General features: G+C 30.6%; 1 long non-coding RNA gene across 2 annotated transcripts; it reads left to right on the plus strand.

Annotated features, from left to right (window-relative positions):
- The first annotated feature begins 256 nt into the window (after positions 1-256).
- On the plus strand, positions 257-9,339 carry LOC111715880 (uncharacterized). Of its 2 annotated transcripts, XR_002768330.1 has the most exons (5): positions 257-517; positions 1,136-1,211; positions 3,923-4,014; positions 7,629-7,673; positions 9,239-9,339. It is a non-coding gene; the product is annotated as an uncharacterized LOC111715880 (long non-coding RNA). The 2 variants fall into 2 exon arrangements; XR_002768329.1 differs by lacking the exons at positions 7,629-7,673; positions 9,239-9,339 and adding an exon at positions 4,819-5,229.
- Positions 9,340-9,716: the final 377 nt, after the last annotated feature.

Below are 9,716 nucleotides of genomic sequence, written 5' to 3' on the forward strand. Positions count from 1 at the left end.
ATCGGTGATTCCAATTCATTGAATTCGGTCTCTGGAGCAAAACAGTTTATAATTACGAAAAATTAAATATCATATTGGAAGTAACTGCATGACAGTATGTCATGAAAAATTTCAGTTGAAACGACTGCAGTTCTAAAAAAATTAATACCAAAAATCAAGCACCTAAATCTTATATTTTAAAGTTGTAACATATAGTGGATATCGGGATTAAAGTTTAGACCTCTGAATTCATAGATTAATAACAATTCAGATAGAACACTAGAGTTCGTCTTTTCAAGATTTAAAAGATCACAATAACCCTGAGGCAGTACCCCAAAGGAGTTTCTTACATGTCGCGTTGAATGACATGACTGGGAGAGAGCATTCGCGTAACCCCTTCAAATTTCTACGAACGAAAAACCCCTAAATCTTTAAAAGTCACATCTAGTGTTTGGTCTGTATTGTTATTAATCTGTGTCTGAATTACAAGGAATGCCTGTATTCGAGTGAGAACAAAAACGAGTATGCATCATTGCAGGTAATTTTAAGTTAAAAATTGGACCCCCCCCCCCCTCTCTTCTAAATTTGACTTTAAAAATAAGAATTTTTGCCGAATTTTAGGCTAATAGGTCTAATAATCATTTCCGCAATTGTATTTAGCATTTCAGAGACCAAAAAAGGTCACAAATAAAAAAATATTTAAATCCTGTCGAAAAAGGCATCAAGATATCATGCACCTGAAGCCGGTGAATACTCAATATTTGTTTTTGTTTGGATATTTTCAATGTTGTTTGATATTTGGGTGAAACTAAACCAATTTCCCCCCCTCAAATTTGTTTAATTATAAATAGAGTTTAACAATATCAAAATTTCTGAATTCATTCAGTGTTTAGGATGACTGGATGAATGATGAATTCATATTTTATTTTTAAGGATCACTGGATGAAGGATGAATTAATATGTTAAGGATAAATGGATCAGGGATGAAGGATATATTGATTTGTTAAGAATAACGGGATGAAAGATGAATTGAATTGATTTGTTAAAACTGACTGGATAAAGGATGAAATGATTTGCTAAAGATGACTGGATGAAGGATGAATTAATATGTTAAGGATAAATGGATGAGGGATGAACGATGGATTGATTTGTTAAGGATGACCGGTTGAAGGATGAATTGAACCAGGATTTGGAGCAAGGATCGTTATTACTAGGATGTATTGTAGCTTTAGGTGAGACTAAACCTAAAATTTAAAAATTCGGAATGTGGGTAGCCATCTCTAATTTTACTCATATCGCTTTGGTTTTTTACACTTTTCGCTTATAAACTTACTTTCTTTGTTAAAACTTATTTTAATTTAAAGATTACCCTATCATTCTTATCTAAATAAAGAAATATGGATATAAAAACATGTGTGTGACTATGGCATTGTATTCTAAATGTAGAAATATGGATATAAAAACATGTGTGTGACTGTGGTACGGTTTTCCAAATATAGAAATATGGATATAAAACATGTGTGACTATGGCATGGTTTTCTAAATATAGAAATATGGATATAAAAACATGTGTGTGACTATGGCATGGTTTTCTAAATACAGAAATATGGATATAAAACATGTGTGTGACTGTGGCATGGTTTTCTAAATACAGAAATATGGATATAAAACATGTGTGTGAGAGTGGCACGGTTTTCTAAATATAGAAATATGGATATAAAAACATGTGTGTGACTGTGGTATGGTTTTCTAAATACAGAAATATGGATATAAAAACATATGTTTGACTGTGGCATGGTTTTCTAAAAACAGAAATATGGATATAAAACATGTGTGTGACTGTGGCATGGTTTTCTAAATGTAGAAATATGGATATAAAAACATGTGTGTGACTGTGGTATGGTTTTCTAAATACAGAAATATGGATATAAAAACATATGTGTGACTGTGGCATGGTTTTCTAAATACAGAAATATGGATATAAAACATGTGTGTGACTGTGGCATGGTTTTCTAAATACAGAAATATTGATATAAAACATGTGTGTGAGAGTGGCACGGTTTTCTAAATATAGAAATATGGATATAAAAACATGTGTGTGACTGTGGCACGGTTTTCTAAATATAGAAATAGGGATATAAAAACATGTGTGTGACTATGGCATGGTTTTCTTATACGTACTTTTTGCACTGTTTCAAAATCTTTACCATAACTTTAGGTCTTAGCTTCCTAAAGTAAGCTGCTGCTGAATTGAAAAAAAAACTTGTCTACATACAAGACACCTCCTGCTACAGCAGTTTAATATATATAATTAATGTCATAATGTTTATAATTCATTATCACAGCAAAATGTTTATGATTTGATTTGATTTTATTTGACATCCATCTGTTACCCCACCCCCCACCCCCCCCAAAAAAACAAAAATACTCTTAGCTCAAGAACACCTACCAAACAAAGATGTTTAAGGTACTGTTGTGAATCACACATGCCATTCGTAAATGTTAAAAGTAAAAGTTAAAGCAACAATTTTTTTAAACGTAATTAACGTTAATCTTTATGACGAGTTCTACTGTAAGTACACAGACTGAAAAATAATAAAAATGCACAAATAAATGCATTTTCAAAGCCTTGCATGAGTTGGCATTGCAAAATAGAAAGATGAGTTTGACTGCAAAAATAAACCTAATTTTATTATACTATTCACTGCAGCAAGGTTTCATGAATTCATATTTAAATGTTCTGTTAAATCCATTTCAGATTTTCAGCCTGTAAACTGTAAACTTCGGGATCTTAAACTTTTCTTTTATAATCCATTAAACTTCCATTTTATTTCTTTTCCTTGCATTGGAGAGAATTAAATAATAATAATCTTTTCAAAAAAAATTTTATATTTTTTTTTAATTCAGTCTTTCATCTTTTATACTTTGTTTGTTTGTTTGTTTGTCTGTTTTCTATATCCCCCGGCTGAACTGATCGGGTTCAAATTTTGTGTGGGACCTTGCACATAATCCCAGGGAAGGTTTATTGATGTAAAGAATTTATAAAATTTGCCTTTAAATAATTTATATTTTTCAAAATCCACGAAAAAATATCGATATCGATCCGCATATTTTGTTTGCTATATTTTATACCAAAAAGGTAAAAAAAATTTATTGACAGTAGTAAGCATGTTTCATTGCTGCAAAGAAACTTGAACTTTTTATCAAATTTAGCAAACTACTCGATATCTATACATTTCATTTATATCCTTTTAAACTTTTATTAGAGTGATGTTAGTTATAGTAAATATCTGATTATATATTCTGGAAAATTCTAAGTTAAGTGGTTTGACTTTTATAGATTATATCTGCTAACTTGGAAACAACCCCACGTTTGCCTTGAGCTTTCCTCTGAAATTAACTTGCTCAATTTTAAATTTTTCAATTAAAAACTAAGAATGTTTCTCTGGTGTTACCCAATCAAAATTTGAGACAAATCGGTCCAGGGGTTCATGAGTTATGATCGACATCAAAAACAAACATACTCAGATTATTACCTTAACTGAAATTGCACGCGCTGGCACAGAACAGTGTAGATATAATCAAATCTATCAGCAGGTCGTGATTCTAGGAACCAGTATCCTTATATTTATATATCTAGGAACCTGTATCCTAATATTTATATATCTAGGAACCTGTATCCTAATAATGTCATATCTAGGAACTTGTATCCTAATAATTTCATATCTAGGAACCTGTATCCTAATGTTTTTAAATTATAGGAACCTGTATCCTTATGTTTACTTATCTAGGAACCTGTATCCTAATGTTTATATATTATGGGAACCTGTTTCCTAATGTTTATATATCAAGGAACCTGTATCCTAATATTTATATATCTAGGAACCTGTATCCATATGTTTTCAATCTAGGAATCTGTATCCTAAAATATTAATATATCTAGGAACCTATATCCTGATTTCTAAGGTTCTGATTAGTCTAAGGGCCCTGGCTGAAAATGAAAATATTCTAATGTTAATAGAAGCAATTAAAAAGGTAAACAAAAGATCCATTCTAACTATAGAAATCAAACTTTGACAGTAAAAGTTGGATGACTGGTTGGATAATAAAAGTTGGATATCTTCGGTCCGTGTACTGCAAATTACTGCAGAAAGCACCTAGAGCTCAGTTGAGGGTAGTGCATGAAAAGAAACTGATGCTACACGTAAATTTCTTATTTTCTAATCCCTGTATCTTTACAACTTCTTGGTTGTGAAAACATTACATTTATTAAACTTTGACTGTTTGCGGATATTGTCCTAATATTTAGAGAGGAGCTTTCACAGTTTACATTACCCTTAAAACCTTTAAACCTTTAAACCTGTAAACCATTAAACCTTTAAACCTTTAAATCTTTAAACCTTTAAACCTTTAAACCTTTAAACCTTTAAACCTTTAAACCTTTAAACCTTTAAATCTTCATTAAATCAATATGATCTAGAATTTAACGTCGTATTAACTTCTCTATGGTTTCTGAAGCAAGAAATCCTCAATTCGCTTGTATAGAGAAAACACAAGAAAAACAATGATTTTTGATCATTTATTTTCAAAATACTTTGCAACAGAACTAGTAATTAAAAAAAATCAAATTTATCTTTTCTTTCTCATCCTGTAATAGTTTTTACACTTTTTATTGTTTTAATTAATTTCTTTTAATCAATCAAGGATCCAATTTATAGAAAACCAAATTTCTTAAATTTTTATGTTAAAAAAGAAAATGTATTTGACACGTTTAATATTGCTTTTTTTTACAAGTCTGTTTTCTTCCTTCATTTCGTTTAAATGTGAAATCCTTTTTAGAAATTTGGCGGATTTACTGATATTGAAAACAGGAAAATCGAAAACAACAAAAATGACACTAAAACAGGCAAAAATGAAGGTGAACGATGTTTATTATTTAAAGTTTTTTAAAGTTTGAACCAAAACTTTTTGAATTGACTAAATCCGATTTGGCCGTACTTTAAATTTCTAAATGAAAATTTGGCAGTAAAGGTGGAATGGCTATTGGCTGCCAAATAAGCGACAAAAAATCGCTAATTTGACAGCAAAAATTGGATGAATGCCAAGTAAGCAATTTTTGTTGAAAAAGAGCTATTTTTTATTTCAAAATTTAGAGCGCGGTTGCTTAATCCACTTCTTTGTACGGCCATGGGTAGGCAAAATTCCATTAAAACTTTTAATTCTAAATTTTTTAAAAACTTTAACGGGACTGTAAGCGTAATTTCAAGTTACCCTCCATGCAAAGATAGCAATACTCTATTTACAACTGTACCCTGAAAAGCTTTGTCTGATCAATTATGAATTAAAGTGTTTATAACTTTGAAAACTGATTATTCTCAAATGTGGTCATTTTTCCAAGAGTGACTTGCGCAATTCTAATGCAAAAAAGTGTATAGAATTTTTCAGAATTTAACACTTTTAATCCGAGTAAACAAAATTTTCTTTCACATTTTTGTGAACCGGGCCAATTTTGTTTACAGTTACGTTCATTGTTTTCTTCAAAGCATTTCAGCTCATTAACTTTTTGGCATTCCGCTGAATCATCGCGGATTTTCTAAATATTTTGACAAGTTTTTACTGACATTCTGGTGAATTTTTCATAAACTTTATAATTTACTTTTGAAAAGTTTAATTTTGCCTTTAACCAAACAGGTTTAGGTTCCGAACAGCGTATTCTTTTTAGATTTTTTATTTGGAGAGTTAGATAATTTCCCCGATTTATACCCCAACATCCCCAATCACTGATTTCCACATGCCGAAACAAAATCTTTGATAAAATGTACAGTTATTAGAAAATACTTTTAAAAAACATCAATGCATCCTAATTTTTAATTCACTAAAATAATCGTATATAAAGTTAAGTTTTTCAGAAGAAAATATTTTAAAAACCTCCAAAATTTGGGGTTGTGAGAATATGTTTAAATTAAATTAAAATTTCTGATGGTATTTTTTGAAATTGAACTAACAACTTTTAAAATAAAAATTTTGATTTAATTTTGATTAGAAATAAATGAAATAGGTTTTAAAAGTTGTAATTGGAGAAATAATTGACTAGCTGGAAGTTATTATTATTGTTGAAATCTGACGGACTTATATTGTAATCATTTTTATTAAACCAGCTTGCAGTTGACTTTGATGTATGAGTATTGATCACGCCAAATTAAAGTAAATTGTGCTTAAGAATGAAATCTGATATGGTTTTCAATCATAACTTTTCTAATTGAAAAACTATTGAAAAGAACAAAAATATTTTTTATTATTACCATTGAACTGGATTGATATATGCTAGGTAAAATTTAAACTCTTACAGCAGAGTCGCATAAATAGAATTTGCATTATGGAGTACGATTCTCTGTTATTTCTGAAATGATTCATTTTTCCGTATGTTATTTTTTCAGTAAGCTCTTAAAAATATTAATAGGTTTTCAAAATATTTTGCTATTTTTTAAACAAAAATGCTATAATAATTTTTATTAAAAAGTGTTTCCTGCTTTTGTAAAATTTCTAACTACAATTGTTCTTGCCACAACCTCAAATCTTATAATTCCTATATCTTTGCAATCTTGGGATGGAAGTTAAAACCTTTGATATTTTAAACGAAGACAATTTGATTTATTAGAATTCATAGTTTCAAGTAGCAAAGGATCAAGGCCTTGCGTTGCAAACATTTAGGAACATCGATTAATTAAAATAACAGATAAAACACTAAATGTCGTCTGTTTCAAGTATTATAAGTATTTGGTTCGCAATAACCACAGGCAAAATTGCCCAAAGGAGTTACGCGTAATCGGCGTAGAACAGGCTCTCTCTCTGTCTCGTCATTCTACAGAGATCGAGAGAGATCCGTTAAAAGCCGGCAAAATGGTGAATGGGTGTGAGGGGGGGGGGGGAGTAGAAACTGAACAGCTGCTCGGCAAAATGGTGAATGGGTGTGAGGGGGGGGGGGGGGAGTAGAAACTGAACAGCTGCTCGGCAAAAGTTTAGAAATTGTTTCCAACAAATTGATGATGAATTAAGTTTCTTTTTAAACCGCAAGGAATCAAGAAACTTTTATTTTCTCGATAATTCCTTCGAAAACAATTTCACAATTTTACTTTCCTGAAACTTTTATCTTCATACATGTAGAACCAGATTTTTTTCTCATAAATTCTCACATAATAAGTTATATTTTTTCTTCTACACTTTTTCAAATTTGGAGTTTTAATCTGTATTCTCTGTTTGTCTGTCTGTTTGTTCTGATATTCGATCATAACTCATAAACCCCTGGACCGATTTGTCTCAAATTATGACTGGGGAACTCGGAAGAACCAAAGAAATTTTCTTTACAGATGGAACTCCTTACAAATGACCGCACATATTTCCCGTTGTAAATGTGTACCGTGGTTTTAAAAAATTTGAATGAATATGTTGTTTCGGAGTCCCCGGACTATATTTAAAAAAAAATGTATTTTCTAAAACTGCAATCGTTCTGCAGATAAAAAGCTCTTTAAAAGTAAATCGGGCACTTAACGTCAACAAGCCAATTGTAGTAAGTCAAAAACAACATTGACCAGTATTTTAAATTAATCGAATATTTTCAGATGATGTCAATCAATCAATCAATCTTTCAGGAGTAAGCAGCGACGAGCGAAGAGAGTCGTTTAGAAAACACATAGGTCGGTTAATTTTTAAAAAGTGAAATCCAATTGCTTGTGAGTTGAGATGGACCATCGTTTAAACCAGGTCCGTAATTAAACATTCAAGTTTATTTGGCTTTAAAAGTGTTCTCTGAGATGTTTAACATATTGTATTTGGACAAAGTAAAAATATAATAAAATAAAACTAACGAGGCAAAACATTTTGAAAAGGATCAACATCTCACTGGCAGCCGTAGTACATTTGAATTTCCGAGCCGGGTCAACCTTTCCAGTCAAAGTTTGTACTGTACCTAGCTCTATGGACAGGACTAGCCGGTGCAACAAGGTTGACGCGGTCAGACTTTATGCTTCATATAGGCTGAATTTTCTTTTACTAAAGGGGCAGAGGTGTGTGATCTTAGATTGAACCCTATTAAAAGTTAAAAACTTTGAAATTTGGATCCGAAAACGATTCCATCAAGGCTCTTGTGAGTGAAAATATGATAGTAAAAATTGTAAACGAAGCAGGGGCGGATACAAGGGGGGGGCGGGGGGACATTCGCCCCCCCCCCTGAGATTTTGAGGCAAAAAATGTTCTCAATTTGATAAATGTTATTGTTAACGATAAATTTAGAATTAAAAATTTGTAAGAAACTAGACTTAAGTTATAATATTGTTCATATCTAGTAATGTTTCTTAATCAATACTCATTTATCAAAATTGTAATATTGTGCCTAATTTTCATGCATTTAAGTATAACTAGTAATTTTTTTTTGTTCTTAAATTGCTAACGTTCCTATTATTGTTCCTGTTCCTGTGTCCGAACCACCTTAAATCCCTGTCCTAATCCTATTTTTTTCCTAATTCCTGAACAATCTTTTTATTGTTCCTAAATCCCTGTCCGAATCCTTTAATTTTGTTCCTAATTCCTGAACAATCTTTTAATTGTTCCTAAATTCCTGTCCTAATCCTTTAATTTTGTTCCTAAAATTAAAAAATCTGGTTTTTTAGTCTTTAGTCATTAATTTTGACACTTTTTGAGTCTTTTAAGTCAAAAAAATTTTCGCCTGCGCCACGATTTTTTGTTCCTAATTATTCATTTTTTTGTTCCTAAAAAATGTTGCCCCCCCCCCCCTCACTTAAATCCTGTATCCGAAGATTTGCTTTATAATTTTGAACATTGTTGTAGTCGCATATATCGCCATTAATTTAGTATATCGATAAATTCAATTTATCTTTTAGAAAATATTTATAAGAAATATAAAAATGTCCAGACCTGGGAACTTTTTCATGGTGGATATCGGGATTTATGCTTGATCCACTCTTTTTCTTAATCTCGAGAATAAATAACACTTGTTTTCCTCTTTTTATTAATCTCCAGATTACTTAACCGATCGGGATTAAGGATATCCCATTCTAAAGTTTTCAGCTCAGGAGAGCTAAAAAAAGCTTAAGATTGCAAGGATCTGAGTCAATCTGAGTCATTTAACCCGAAATAAGTAATTTTGAACTCAAGTTTTGTTAACACTTTTTAACACTTTTTAACACTTTTTAACACTTTTTAACACTTTTTACGCGTATTTTAAAGTTTTTTTGTATTTCAGGATTTTGAGTGTGAAAAACAACAAAAGAGTTTCGAATAAAGTCAAATACTAGGATGAATAAAAATCTTTTGTCATATTTTGACTAAATATAAACGTTTCAATCTTTACAATACTAAAAAGAGTGTGCTAAAAGGTGAGAAAGAAGAAGTAAAATATTATTCCAATAAAAAAATTTGTAATTTTTTTAGAGAGAAACTTAATTTTTAGTTAATCGAGTAATTAAGTGTTATCCATTTTCTATTCACGGTAAAAAAAATGGTTAAACTGAGCAATTGTATATTATTCATATACAAATTATCGTTTTTTAGGGAAAAAAAACAAAAGCTCTCGAACAATGACAAATATATTTACTTTACTTTCATTTGTAACGCTCTTGAAAATAAAAAAAACGTTCAAATAATCAAACAATAAGCTACAAAAATCTAACAAAAACTTGAATAACTTTGCAACCTTTTGGGATATCTAAGGTTTACAACAA

Source organism: Eurytemora carolleeae, unplaced genomic scaffold, assembly GCF_000591075.1.
Source record: "Eurytemora carolleeae unplaced genomic scaffold, Eaff_2.0 scaffold1895, whole genome shotgun sequence".
In the NCBI taxonomy this organism is placed as follows: domain Eukaryota; kingdom Metazoa; phylum Arthropoda; class Copepoda; order Calanoida; family Temoridae; genus Eurytemora; species Eurytemora carolleeae.